General features: G+C 41.9%; 1 protein-coding gene across 11 annotated transcripts in view; it reads right to left on the reverse strand.

The window, feature by feature from the left end:
- NTRK2 (neurotrophic receptor tyrosine kinase 2) overlaps positions 1 to 15690 on the reverse strand; it is a 400491-nt gene that overhangs the window by 241484 nt on the left and 143317 nt on the right. The window contains exon 13 of one of the 11 annotated variants that reach the window (XM_042243076.2): positions 1 to 15690. This exon is cut by the window's right edge and continues 15769 nt beyond it. The exons of the other annotated variants lie outside the window; for them this stretch is intronic. The gene's annotated coding sequence lies outside the window, so the exon portion shown is untranslated. 11 annotated transcript variants of the gene reach the window in all.

The raw sequence follows: 15690 nt of genomic DNA on the forward strand, positions 1-15690 counted from the left end.
GAGCTGTCTGGAAATGGACATCTTGGGAGGTGGACTGCATCTGATGCTCTAGTGCAGACAAGGTGAAATTGCCAAAGGCCACATCCTGAGGGCTTAACTCTTGCTCTTCAAGGAGTCCAGTTAGTGTGGCCACTCCCCGACCCTGTGATGGTTCCCTCTCTCACATGCTGCTGCCACACCACCTCCTCCCCACTGCCCAGCCCCCACCAGCAAAGACATGACTGTCAGCTGCGCGGGTACCTGCTCCCAGACTACAGTTCTGCCTCCACGGCTGCTTCAGGCACATTTAGGAAGCTGCCTGGCTTCCAAGATTCTTGTCTGGCCCCAGCCTTTTATGCAGAAAAGTGTGTGTGCCCGAGTTTAGAAACAGGAGACTATCACGGGGCAGGAAGGAGGTCCTCCACCCAAGCGTGCCCTTTTTCTCTGGGACCTTTTCTCCAGGACAACATTAGCCGAAGAACTTCCATCATCTCAGAAGTTATCTCACCAGAATGAGAAATAAAACATGCCTCTCCTCCAGAACATCTGAAGTGCGATGGGGAATTTGGGGTCTGGAAGGTGGTTCACCTGCCCTTGGTGAGCCTATGAGGGACATGACCTGACACCAAATTGAAAGTCCCAGATCAGACCCTTCAGAAGTGAATCCAGCTCATATTCCAGTGGTCATCTCTTACCCTACCAAGATGCATAAGGTAATGTCCCAGATGTGCTCACCAGTCTGAAAGAATACCAGTCTATTCCTGCTACCAAGAACAGGATCCATGGTCCAAAAGCATTTCCCCATCAGGTGGAACCTCTGGGGTGTTAATGCCACAGCCAACCCCGCTGACCACTTCTTATCAGCAGCACGTGACCCATTTCAAAAAGTCTCGATAATATGGAGAACCTACTCTAATTGCCACAGGAAACATGAAAAGTGCAAAGTCAGTCCCATAGACACAGCATTCAGACTTGGGCAACCAGTCGATGCCCTGACTTGACTTCATATGCATTCAGACTTGGACAGCCAGCTGAACCCCTGACTTGACTTAACCCCAAAATTCTGGAAGTCTCCACTGTTGTGACTTTTTTATTTGCTCAAAAGAACTCATTTTGGAAAAAGCGCATCCCACCTCACGACCCTGAGTAACCCTGCAGCAATATCTTAGAGCAGCTGGAACAGATGTCAACCTCGGTGCTTTAAGCACGGCAGTACCGGAATCTGAAAGACAAGAAGATTCTCTCTGCCTCAAATTCTCTCATGCAGTAACACAGGAAGTCCCTTCATACTTTCTTGGTTTAGGTACAATTTATACATGTAGAAAACTCTGAATTTTTAAGATAGTGCATTTTTACACACACCAGATTTCACAGTTTATTTTCTTTTTTAAATAAAGTATGCACGGCATACATGGCATACCAAATATAACAGCTTGGTTAAGAATTATAGCAACCATGCCAAGAATCAACTAGAACCAAGACACTGGAAAAACAATGTATTCTAGTTTTTTTCTTATAATGAAAATTTAGTATATCCAAACATCTGACATTATTTTAAGGAATGCTTTCCATACCTTACAGGAAGTTCTTTAGTAAGTCAAAGTGATTAAAAGGGAAAGGCTATTTATCTTGTAACTGTACACACTTTATTAGTTCAAAACAGAAATCATCATCTACGTAAACACAAGAGGCATTCAAAGGACACGTGATGGACAAATGCACTGCCTTATGTGACAGGTGTAAAAATCTATAATGTCACATAGATGGAAGGATAGAGTTTAATTACACGGGCATAGACGTAATGACCGGATTATAAATTGTTCTTCCGTTTTTCATAATTATGGCCACTTACCATCCACTGTTTAACTCTACAAGATTCTAGAACTTTATTTATAGCTGGCATTGTAATCAGAATCTTAGTAAGTACAATTGCCCTATGTTTTTATCTTCTTTGTTAATTTCATGAGGCCCAAAAGAAAACCACAAGGATGACTGTTTAGAGAGCAAAAAGCAGCCTGAAGCCAGCAGAACTGAGCTTGGATCCTGGCTCTCTTGGCCTCTCTGAGCCTCAGTTGCCTATTCGAGAACAGTGATGAAATAAATCTAACATACTGAAGTGAGTAGAGTTGATATGATTACCTAATACTCCCCAAGCCATTTTCAAGTTCCTCAGCTCAGTACAGTTGCTAGAATTAGGACATTTAGACTAAGCGCCAAGCCTTGGAAATTCCAAACTATCCTACTGATTTAAAAAAAATATATTGCATCCGAAATAATCTCTCTCCTGACCTTCGTCCACCTTCATTGAGCCCATTTAGGACTTTGTGGTAAATGCTTACTATGACTTTGAACCAACTAATGACCACATCCTTCCTTAAAGCTTTCTAGACTGGAAGTTCCACAAACACTTGTCCTGTTCCAGGCTGTGTAGCCAAGAGTCTTTCTAGTTTATCTCCCACTTTTACACCTTCTTTTGTTTCATTTTTCAGAGATGTCCAAATGTGTTTTTGAGGATATATTTTCTCTTATTCTCTCTGACTCTCTATCTTTCTCTAACCCTGTCTCTGCCTCTCTCTCATGTCTTACTTTCTCTGTATCTCTGGGCCCTTCTCTCATTTTCTCCTGTGGACTGGAAAGAACTGAGGCATATGTTGACATCATTATTTTTGTCTATTGAGTGGAACTTATATTCTAGATTTTAATATGATATAATTTCCTCTTTAATAACATAATCTAGTTTCCACTTTATTGGAAGTTATCTCACCATTATGTTTCTGGGATTATTTTGTTTTACTCTACTAAGACACTGGGTGCAAAAAACATTCAATTTATAAAAATCTGATTTCCCTATACCTTCTCAAGTATATATGAGTCATATTTAACACTTCCTTTGGGAAGGGGAATATCATTTGCTTGTTAAGTATTGAAAAGCAAGGTGAGCACTTCCATTTTACAGATAAAAGCACATAGGCAGAAGTGGGCTCAGTGATCACATTTTGTTTAAGTATACTTTTTTATTGAAATACAGTTGATTTATAATATTGTGTTAGTTTTAAGCATATAGCAAAGTGACTCAATTGCATATGAATATATACAAATATATATTCTTTTTTGTTTTCTTTTATAGTTTGTTACATGACATTAACTGTAGTTTCCTGCACTATATGGTAAATCCTTATTGTAAGCATATGTTTCATTCACTGATCATAATAAGTTACCTTTCACTGTGACGACAGGACATCAAAACGTCTTTTTAAATTATCTTGCATAATTCAGCCTGGCACTTTAGGACAAAAAAAATTCACCAGTTTCATTTCCAAAACAAGGACTTCTGACATCCACCAAGAAATAAATGCTTCAAGAACCAAGGGGACTTTAAAATAGGTGAAGTCTGTCCACCACTGGGGTGTGCTAAGATGCTTTTGTGCTATTCTCTAGTATAATCATATGCTACTCACGATAATAATTGTACTTTCCAGATTTCTATTCACAGTCACGAGCAGGACACTTCAATCCTGCAGGCAACTCAGCAGCCACTGCAAATGATTGCTTTCAACTGCATTTTCAATCATAGGCCTAGACAAATTCTTTATTATAAGCTATCAAGTAAAAACTCACAGAAGGAAACTTTGCTCAAAACGTCCATTTTCACACTCCTGCGAAACTGTGGTCCTCTCAGTTAGAAGCCCTGGGACTGCTGGAGAAGGCTGTGTTGAACCACAGCCAGCCACCAAAGCCACAGGCTGGCCAAGGACCCTTTCCCACTCCTCTAAGGAGGTAAAATGGCTTTTTGATGCCAAAATTGTGGCCTCTGGTTGATGATATCACTGACTGTGAAGAGGGATTCAGGGATTTCACACCCATGATGGAAGACATCTGAAAACTATTCCATGACTTCAGTTCCAATTCCAGAACCACACACACACAAAGAAATTGCAAAAATATTTTGCCTTTATCCACAGTTACAGGAGTCTACAGTTCCACAGCTGAGGACTATACTGAGGTGACAAACATGAAACCTCACCTTGATAGGTGTTCAGTTTGCCCTTGTCCTTGACACCTACACCAGCTGCCTGAGCCCAGGAGAGAGACACACACACCCTCTAGATCCAGAGTTGCCTCTGAGATGTTGCTCATTTCCTCCCATCTAGCATCTTCCAGCAGTAGCTAAATGAACCAAACCCTAACTAAATTTAACTTAATTGCACCTAAATTACAGTCACAAAGCCCCTTCAGAAGATTCAGTCAATTTCTTGAGGGAGAAAGTAACTGTTTTACTATATAATTATAAACTTAATTAACATAAAATAAATTAATTAGGGACTTGCGCTCACACTGAACACCATAGTTTAGCTGTTTATGGTTGTACTTTCCAAGGGAAGCTAAACCTGGAAAAGAGGGCAAACGTGTTTTAACTAATTCTACCTCACCTCTCCAAACCCCTAACTGAACTGTCAGATTACTGGTTTATACATGGCATCTAAAATTCTACAGAACTCAAGTGGAGAGACCTTACGTGTTCATCTCTAGGAAAAAAAAAAAAAAAAAAAAGTCCCGTCCTAAACCATCAGAGCTCCACTAGTTCTTAGCTGGCAGTTCACTGAAAGAACAGATGATTATACAAAGCAGAGTTCTCCATCCCAGAGTATAATGACAAAAACTCACCTAGAGCCGAAATAACCATCTGCCACAGATTGTTCCACATGGTTTGTTTGCTTTTTTTTTTTTAATTCTGAGAAAGAATTAAAAAATGGTTTTGGCAAAGAAAGATGATTTCACAAAAATGACCCAGTTTCCAACCTGTGTTGCCTGAACTATTGTCCTAAAATTGCTTTTATCTAACTAAAGAGAGGAAGAGGCTGAGAAGAGGAATCTCGAGGATGATCTTGATGGCACAGAATTAAGTTTTTTGGTAAGTGAAAAAAAGTCTTGTTCTAATTTTCAAAAGTGTCCATAATTTCTAGGAACTCCAACCTGCCTCTCTCATACTCGTTTTTTCCCTTGACTGCTGTGAAGGTGGAAAATAGCTGCTGTGCAAAATCTGACCCACGGGGAGGCAGGAAGAAGAGTGGTTGAGAGTAGGATTCTGAGACTAGGATGTGCAATAATGGTGTGACTTTGGGGAGGCTGCCTCGGTTTACTCATCAGTAAAATGAAGCTCATGATGGCATTTAATTTGGAGTCCCTGTGAAGATTAGATAAGTTAATATATATCAAGTGCTTAGAAGAGTGTGTGGCGAATGATGCACATTCAGTCAATATTAGATATTTCTGCACTCCAGCTCTTAGCATTTGTCCCTTTGAACCAGAGAATGTGCTTTGTTCAAAACGAGTTGTGAATGTTTACTAACACAGACCTAATATGCTGCGCATTCTGGTCAATATATGTACCAAACGGAAAAGACTACATGGTACTGATATTGTTAATAAAAGAAATTCCTATGTTTTAGATAAGAAGTGATCTATGTTCTCATAGAATCAGAGGACTAAGTGAAGAAAGGACACTCAGAGACTCTGTAGCCCCTGCACTCTAGGCAGTGTCCCCATGTCATCTCAAAGGCACAGAGCCAGCAAAGGGCAAACTCAGGCGTTGGCTACAGACACAGAGCTGGAACAAAATGTTAACGTGGTGCCAAAGACAGAAATCGAACCAGGTTTTTGTTGTTGTTGTATTTTTTTTTTAATTTTAAAATAAATATCCCAGTGCCCCAATGGATCTTGTCTAAGAGTTTTGAATGCATTTCTGCTAAATCACTTATTTATCTTATTTTTATCTAAACATTTTTAAATTGATTTCCACATGGAAGGGAAGTGGAACCCAATCACTGTGTTCAGCTATCACAGAATCACCCATGAGCAGTAATGGTCACGTTTTCTGTGAAGAGCCAAATAGTAAATATTTTCAACTCTCTGGGACATAGTCTCTATTGCAACTAGCATGTTACTCTACTGCTGTAACATGAAATCAGTCATGAGATATGTGAAGGAATGAGCTGGCTATGTTCCAATAAAACTTTATTTATAAAAAACAGATGACAAGTTACACCTGACCCATGGGCCACAGCTTGCAGATCTTTGATTAACGCCACCATTGCCTTATATTGCTTTTACCTTAGTTCCTTTACCCTTGCCACCTTAAGTTTCCTCCTTAAATGAACTTTCATACTATTCCAATATTCTTACTATGATATGATCGATATGCAGTAGAATCCAATTTATGGTGTACTAGAAAGAAAAGCCAGCATGAATTTATGAAAACTCTAAATTATGAAATATGTTTAAAGAAATGCAGCTTTATTACTTTCATATATATACAGGAATTGAAATTAAGCCAATAAAGCATTTCCAGCATGTTTTGGCAAGTAGGGGGTAATTCAGCCTTACCCCAAAGAAAAGAAGAACTGAAATTTATATAATTCATCAACTGTTTTCATGAGATTTCTTCTAAAGGGCTTAAAAAGTTTGTTCCCTAAGACAGTGGAATATGATTCCTACTACCCTGTCTTATTCCAAGATTGACTGATTTGGTGATTCTTTTGTTCACAGAAGATGCCCAAATACTTTACCAAAATCAATTTCTCACTAAATTAATGATCTGAATCAGCCAGAGTTTTTGAACTGTCAGTAAAACTAAACAAATTGTAATCCTATGACATCCTAGACTGCCATCATCCCTTGAAACAGTTGACCTTTGGCAGATATTGTGGGTTGCTATTCAAAACCCACCCACAAATCCCTTTCCCCTTGCCTCCCTCTACCTTTGAGGGAGAGAGACCAATATTATTGATTCTCCAGTCTCCCTTGAAGCTAAGGGTGGGCATATGTCATAATCTTGGCCATTGAGATACAGCAAGAAGTCTGGGGCGGGGGTTCCTTCTCTTCTTGAATGAAAAGGTCAAACCTCATTGTCTTCTTTCTACCTGGCATATAGATTTGACACCTAGAGGCAACACAGTCACCCCGAGACCACAAGGTCATGAACATGAGAAAAAGGTCTACCTGCTGCTTCCCAGGTGGTGTTAGTGGTAAAGAACCCACCACCAAAAAGAAGTGATTGGCTTTCGAGTGACTGTGCTGCATCTGTGTGACACTTGGAACTGTCTGCAACAAGCCATGTCACAACAGTGTGGGGCTGGGTGAAGAGCCAGGACAGAACTGCCCTAAGGACAGTCACCTGGGGCCCCAGAGAGCCCGAGGATGGGGGTAGCCAGACCTCCCCCATGCCTCTAAAGGGGTCACAGAAGTGACCCCTAGAGAAGAATGATGCCCTCAGTTACATGATCAAGGAGACAAAGAAATTTGGGGAAAGGAAGGGGGTATTCAGAATAGGAGAACTGAGCAGAGAAAAGATAGTGTGAACGTATAATTCAGTGAGCCAGGCACTGCAGAGAAAGCATGGGGACTGGCCAGCCATTGGCCGAGTCCCAGGGTTAGGTAGAACTAACAGACCCCCCAGATGTCTGAGGATATCGAGGCTGAGGAGCCTGTGGTGGTTCTAGGAAGCAGCTGCCCCACATGTATCCTCTCTTCTCAGGGCCCCTAAAAGCTGTAAGATGGATAGCCTCAGGTCCTCTGGGTTTCCCTTGAGCCCAGAGAACTGAGCAAGAACACCCATAGGTGCCTGTCACTAAAGAGGGCCAGGGAATTGGCCAAGAGCATCAGTGGGCATGAAATCAGGCAAGGGAGCCACAGAAGAATCTGGGTGGCCTAATGCTGGAGGCCATGGCAGGCCTCAGAATGTGGGCAGTGAAGAAACCCTGGATGGAGGACCAGGGGCCAGGAAGATGCTGAGAAAAGTCTGTCCCACCGTGTCCTTCAGATCCCTAAACTTCCACGGTTTACCTGAAAGGACAACACTTAAGAGGAAAATAAAGACCGTAAGTGACAGTCTCTCCTAATACAGATTTCATGAGACTGTCTTTGTGTCTCCCTTTGTTATCTCACGGACAGTCAGTCTTCTGATCAAATACAGCAAGATGGAAACATGTCAACAAGGGTGAGATGCCCATGTTTCAGATCACGATGTGAAGAAAAGGAATCCAGTCTACTTAACATCAGATTCAACCCTCGTCCCAGACCTCCCACATCCTTCTACAGTCAAGAATTTCCCTCCTCGAATGATACTCACCTCGACCATAACTACAAATCTGTGAAAGGCAGATGGTGAATAAGGGAGGATAACAACCACGTTTTCCTCACGTGTCTGATAGTGTGAGGCACTTTATGTGTACACAAACTAATTTAAAGTGAGCTTTTTCCTCGTATCAGAGATAAGAAAATTAGGAAGGTAAATAACTTGCCCAATCTCCAATAAACAGTAAAACACAGCTCTATCCAACCTCAAAGCGTACCTCATGGTACTGTTTTGGTTTGGCTTTCAACTGTGTTCTGCCATTTTGTTAGCCCATCTGCATTGCTTTTTTAACCTGTTAACTCTCTCTCCCAAAGAGGAAAGTCAAGAGCCCTCAGAGCCTTTGCCCCAACCCAGAAATAAATGGCCCAGTGGCCTTCATTTGGAGGTGATGCCTCATTCTTATTTCTAGTCAATGTCCCCCAATCTTCTTTCCTGTAATTTGGTATTTTCATAGATACAATGTCTCCTTTCTCTGTTTCTCTGTCTGTGTGGTTCATAGGCACCATCAAATGCTGAAGATGAGGGTTGAAATGTTCCTGGATATAGTCCCAGAGAGACACACACATCAACTGCGACCACCAAGCCTCCCTCTCCTTGCCAAACTTGCATCTCTGGACATGAAAAGAAAGCAGCTTGCGCTTGTGTGTCGTCGAATGGATTATCTGAAACCTCCCCGGCTCCCACAGCAGGGACTGGCATGGGTTTTCTGGAAAGGGCCAAGCAGCAAAGATTCCCAGCTGTACGGTCTACATGGTGTCCCTCTGAGGCAAGCACTCCACTCTGCTGTTTTAGCACAAAAGCAGCCATAGAACACGACACATGGAAGCTGCCATATTCCAGTAAAATTTTATTCAGAGAAACAGATCTGGCCCACAGGTGTGCTGATCCCTATTCTGTAGTCATTTCTGTGACCCACACGTCAAGAGGGCTAGTTGTCCTCCCTTCCTCTGAAATAGAACAGCATGGAAATTATTTCACATTAAAATACCTCAACCTGTATAAATTTACCTATAGGTTGTACCTCAAATGCCTTCTGGAAAAAAAAAATTCAAAATCTTGTTTCATAAAATAATCATCTGTGTTTGTGACTGGAGAAGTGAATGCCTCAGGGTGGGCAAATGGTCCTGGAGCCACACGGATCTGTGGGCCACAGCTGGGAGAAGATTCCTGGCCGTGCTCACCATCCCCAACTTCACCATATGAAAAATACTGCCTCTCAATTAGTAGCACAGAAAGAGTAGTACTTTCATTATAACTCACACTCTGCAATTTAGGTCATGCCTACAGCAATCAATAAAACCCTCCACTTAGATTCTCCATGGTTAATTTGATCCCCCCCGCAACCAGCTCTAAACCAGTAGAGTTGTTTTTTGTTTGTTTTTTACGTTGTTTTCAATTAAACCAATTTGTCACAGACACCTCTGTTCTCGATAGGGTAGTTTCAGTGCAATTTCTTTCTTGTTTTGAAAATAACAAAGTGGGCAATGTGCAAGGGTTAGGCTCCAATCGCTATAGTTTGTGCAAAGAGCTACTGGAAATAGAAAAGATCACACACCACACACACACACAGACAGTTGACTTCCTTTATAGTCTGATTGTGCACATTCTGTACACACCTTTGAGTGTGCACAATGTTAGACCTGGATAGTGGTGCTGATGGTGATGACAGCTCCACTTTAATCCATCACTGGTACATAACGAACACCCTCACACATGCCATCTCAAATCCTCATGGCAAATCCTTTCCCTGTTTACAGAAGAGGAAATCGAGGACTAGGGAACTGATATAATATCTATTTCACAGAAAGGCTGTGAAACACTGAGGTCAAAAGATGGCTCAGGGTTTAAATCTCCTCCACCTTACTAATTTGTGACATTGAGCAACTTTCTTAATCTTGGGCAAGGCTAGGTGTTCTCACTTGTAAATGGTGATACTTACAACTTTCTTAAGACTGTTGAAAGAACCAGATGAAAGAATATCTGTCTATAAGCTCCTAGATGGACGGCTTAGCACATGCATTAATCTGAACCAGAAGAAAAGGCCTCTATTTAACCACATCCTAGCCTAGGAAAGAAATAATTTCATATGGCTCAAACTGATAACAGCTCAGCAAATGGCAGTATTGTTGTTACTGCTCCAGGACGATAGCAGGTGGCAAAGAAGGGATTTTAATCTCAATGTGACTGATAGTAGAAGCTAGTTCTTTTTTGCTAACCTAGTGACCTTCAGAGAAATACAATGATATTTCTTGCAGAGCGGTCTCTTGATAAACTGAAAATGACATCACGGAGCTGGTAAATGATAAGAACAACACGGATGTTTTTTTCATTTTATTAAAAGCATTTTATGAACAGAGCAAAGCTATTTCATAATCAGCTTGGTATATCCGAAACTTGTTTGAAGTATATTAACCAAATGTCAGTTGAATAAAAATGGGAACTGTCTCTCTCCTTTAATGTATGAAGGTTCCTGATCTATGGAAAATTGGGATCTGCCTCATTAAGCAGTTATAATTAACTCTGCTCATAATATTCTACAGTGGAATTGCTGTCGTGGTTGATACTTAACGCTAGGAGGATAATTCAGCAGTATTTGAAGAAAGAACAATCAGATTTTCTCTTTTCACATTCCATGTTGGGAACTGGGAGTAAACTGAACTTTCTCTTCCCAGGCTGGGGAATCTTAGGGAAGAGAGACTTCCCCTCAAATGCCTATCTGCTCATTGACAGGTTTAAAAGAAATAACTTCCCATCTGAATCTAAACCACTTGTTGTTTTCCCATGTTCCCAGTGGTTACATATGTTGAAAGTCTAGACATTCTTCAAGCTTGAGTTACATTTTAGACAATGTCTTTCAAACTCAGAGACAATTATAAAAATTTTTCCATAAAATATGAGATTTTAATCTCCAGGGTGTTGCCTTATATGATCTTAAGACCCAATCACAAAGAGGAAATTCTCCGCTTGTTTTTTTTTTTCCCCTAAATATCAACAAATAAGGAAACATCATTCTTCAGGGCAATGAATAGAGAGGAAATACCATAGTCAAGAACGCATTTGAAAATATTTGCATAGTATTTTCACTGGAAACCACATGTGTTCTCTGGAACTTTTCTGGGTGTCTACCCCTGAGGTGTCCATAGTCAGAAAAACTCTCTGGTGAGAAACTTCTAAAAGTAAAAGTTCTGCCTGCCTTTGAGTCTGCATGGAACCAAGGATTGCTTTGGAATATTGCAGAGAGAATGGTCAGTTATTTGACTCTTTTCATTTGTTTGTTTTTTCCCTTTTTGGCTGATAGGAGACATAAGCAAATATAAGTAAATACTAGGACAAAAGCAGTTAACTCTAAGTGTTAATATAGATATTCTGGCCAGAGTCCTCAAACAATGAGATGACCAAAAGGAACACAACTGCTGGATGAATAGGAGCCATAGGCCGGGCCCCCTTTCATCTCTTGATCACCATTTGGATGCTGGGTTGTACAACCATCAAAGCCCCCGTCATAAGCTACCAAAAGAGCACCACACTTGCTCTGTTCAGCAGAAGAATAAGATGCTTGAATTTCTCTAACAGCAGTCTGTCAGAGAGGACCTTTATTCTAAAAAGTTCAACTAAGCCAATATATGCTAAAATAAATAAACAGAGGACCTCCCAAGTGGCTCAGTGGTAAAGAACTTGTCTGCCAATGCAAGAGACACAGAAGATGCAGGTTCGATCCCTGGGATGGGAAGATCCCCTAGAGCAGGAAATGGCAACCCACTCCAGTATTCTTGCCTGGGAAATCCCAGGGACAGAATAGCCTGGCAGGCTACAGTTCATGGGATCTCAAAACAGTCGACATGACTTAGTCACTAAACAACAACAACAAATAAACAGAAAAAATGACATGACTAGGCAGATCCCTAGGGGGCAATGTTTACGTTTAAAAGGAAAGAGCCAATGAAAATATAACACAAATAACTGAAGAGGAGACACAAGGATTAATAAAACCACATTACAGCCAGGGTTTTATTTAGCAATAATGATTGCCTTATTGGTGCAGATCAGCAATTATAAGAGGAATTTCTCCATTGATTCTCTAGTTTCTATCTTGAACTAAATTAGTCTTTCAACTCACTGAAATTGTATTGTAAACTCCCCTTCGTACACCCACCACACTGACCCCCATCCCCTTCAATATCCTTATCGGCTCCATAAAATCCTATCTCTCTGCACTACATCCACCCAAACCTTTTGGGATGGATGCATGGGATAGTTTTCAAAACTTAAAAAAAAAGACTAGCTGACATAGCAAATACCAAGCATGAGTGACCTTGAGGATATTGATCAAGCTCTGTCTCTCTGTTACAGAGGTAGAGAAATGAAGCAGTCTTCTAAATCATTAATGGATTCCTTTTCTATTCTTCTATTCAACTCCCACATCCCTCACCCAAGGCAGGAATCTTCACCCTCACATCTTGGTGGGAAACAGTCATATTTCTTCTGTATTCATGTTTGAGAAGAAAGTGCAATTTTCCCACTACTTAAAATAGCCAAGGAAAAACTGATCCACAATCAACTGAACAACTGTCTTGGAAAGATTTACTAATTTTTGCTCCTTCTGTGAGGCTGATGGTTAAGTCTCCCTTAGAAATCTATTAAGAAGGTAACAGCAAAGAAGAGAACAATTTTAACTAAAAGTTTGCCTGACTTCATTTTTCTAGTTAAAAGTTTTCTCCGATAGAATATTGAGACTGGCATAGAGACCACTTAGATTACAGACTGAGAGTGTGTCCATGAACGAAGGAGAAATCCATATTAAAAATGTAATTGGGAGAATGCATTGTCTGGGAGAAACATATCTACTACATCCATCAACACCCTAATACACAACCTATCTATTACATATCCCTAATATATAAACTTGATAAAAGTGAAAGAGGAGAGTGAAAAAGTTGGCTTAAAGCTCAACATTCAGAAAATGAAGATCATGGCATCTGATCCCATTACTTCATGGCAAATAGATGGGGAAACAGTGGAAACAGTGTCAGACTTAATTTGGGGGGCTCCAAAATCACTGCAGATGGTGATTGCAGCCATGAAATTAAAAGACGCTTACTCCTTGGAAGGAAAGTTATGATCAACCTAGAGAGCATATTGAAAAGCAGAGACATTACTTTGCCAACAAAGATCTGTCTAGTCGAGGCTATGGTTTTTCCAGTGGTCATGTATGGATGTGAGAGTTGGACTGTGAAGAAAGCTGAGCACCAAAGAATTGATGCTTTTGAACTGTGGTGTTGGAGAAGACTCTTGAGAGTCCTTTGGACTGCAAGGAGACCCAACCAGTCCATTCATGTTTGAGAATGCATGTAAGAATTAAAGATTTTAAAATTTAAAAAAGAAAAAAAAATTAAAAAAGAATATGACTATTAAAAAATAAAAAAAATTAAAAAAAAATAAAGGAGATGAGTCCTGGGTGTTCTTTGGAAGGAATGATGCTTAAGCTGAAACTCCAATACTTTGGCCACCTCATGCAAAGAGTTGACTCATTGGAAAAGACTCTGATGCTGGGAGGGATTGGGAGCAGGAAGAGAAGAGGATGACAGAGGAAGAGATGGCTGGATGGCATCACCGACTCAATGGATGTGAGTCTGAGTGAACTCCAGGAGTTGGTGATGGACCGGGAGGCCTGGCATGCTGCAATTCATGGGGTCGCAGAGTTGGACACGGCTGAGCGACTGAACTGAACTGACTGAATATACAAACTATTTACTATGTATCTCTAATACACAAGCTATTTACTATGTACCCCCTAAAGTGCTCAGTTTCATGTCCCTAATGTGCATGCTTAGCTGCTAAGTTGGGTCTGATTCTTTGAGACACCATGGACTGTAACTCACCAGGCTCCTCTACTCATGGATTTCTCAGGCAAGAATACTGGAGTGGGTTGTCATTTCCTACTCCAGGGGATCTTCCTGACCCAGAGATTGAACCAACAGCTCCTGCATCTCCTGCATTGGCAGGTGCATTCTTTACCACTGAGCCACCTGGAAAGACACCTACTCACTATATACACAAGCTATTTTGTTAACCAACCACCTAACAAGCTCCTAGGAAGAGAGTAGCAAGAGCTGCTATGGGTAGGAAGACAGCAAAGTGGTAAGGAAGTTTAGGGTTAGGATGAGCTTGATTGATAACCTCTGTCTTCAGAAGGCAAGAAATGGCATCAGGCAGGGAGTGAAGAGAGAGGAGAGACTTGAAGTGGGGGTGGAAGGCAGACGGGCAAGAAAGCCCTCCTGGATTTAAGACTGCCACTAACTTCAGGCTGACCTCAGCAAGCCCCGGGGTCACTCTGGGCTTGTTTCCCCAAGAAGGTGGAACCAGGAAGCCTCAGACCCCCATTTGCAGCTCAAACCTTCAGAGATTCTATGATGCAAACTTGTCTTTCTTTGCCACCTCTAGACCAAGCCCTGAGTGTCGGCATTTTCAGTTGATGGATACGTGGCAGCTGCCTCTGAGGGCCAAGTCATTGAGGCATTCTGCCTCCTCACTCTGTGCAGCCAACGCTTCTGAGGCTTAGCTCTGGGCTATCAAGACCTGGCATTAATACAATTAATTCAGCTCACCTCCCCAGGACTTCTGGCTGTTCCCCAACTGTTCAGTAATTTCACAATCTGCTTGCTTGAAGCCAGTTCGCCTAGTGATCACTTCTTCAGGTTGCACCTGAGGACAGCCAGCAGCTGCCATCTGTCCCTACAAGCCTCCCTGCTTCTTCTCACCTCTTCACGTCACAGGGGTGCGGCAGACACCTCAGCCCCTGCCGTGGCAGAACCAAACAGGTCTTCAACTTGCTTGACTCTGGGCTTCTGGGCCCTGATATTACCAAAAGGCCTTGGCAACAACTTCTCAGTGGCCTTTTCTCCAGCCTCTTCCAGTTGATCAAGCTAGGGCCGTCAGTACTGGTGAGCACAGGTAAGCACAGACTATTTCTAAATGTCTTTGTTCCCTGGATTCCTCTAACACCACCGTCAGGCATCTCCAGCCTCCATCTGGCCATTTCCTCCTTTCCCCCTCTACAGTTTTGTGGTCCCCAAGCTTCCCCGATCCTCATCCTCTGGCAGCTCACCCACAGCTATACTGTCCCCCCTCCAGGGCTCTGGTCTGTGTTCTCTGCTCTGTTTCTTTCTGCTAGAAACAGACACTTATTCTGTAAGGATCTGGGTTTATCTGCACTCAACATGGTAACACTCAAGGTTGACAAAGTCCCTCTCCTGCTGAAAGTTCTCTCCAGGCTCCCTCTAGAAAAAGTCCATCCTAGGCCACCTGGCTGCCCTCTCCAGCTCTGTCCCCTGCCCTTGGTCAGTCTACCTGGACAATACTTGACACTTCTCTGTCCTCCAGCATCTGGTGTCTCAGACACACATGACACCGTTCCCCCAAAGCACCCAACCGTGCCCTCACCCCTCAGTTCAAACCTCTACAGAGACTTCCCTTTGCCACCTCCCTGCCTGGGGGACTCTTGCCTTCAACAGCCAACCTCAAGTACTTTCTTCTACATAAAACAGTCCTGGGTCTCTGAAGCTGGGGCAGAAGAGCTC

This window comes from Ovis aries, chromosome 2, assembly GCF_016772045.2.
Source record: "Ovis aries strain OAR_USU_Benz2616 breed Rambouillet chromosome 2, ARS-UI_Ramb_v3.0, whole genome shotgun sequence".
NCBI classification, from domain to species: Eukaryota; Metazoa; Chordata; class Mammalia; order Artiodactyla; family Bovidae; genus Ovis; species Ovis aries.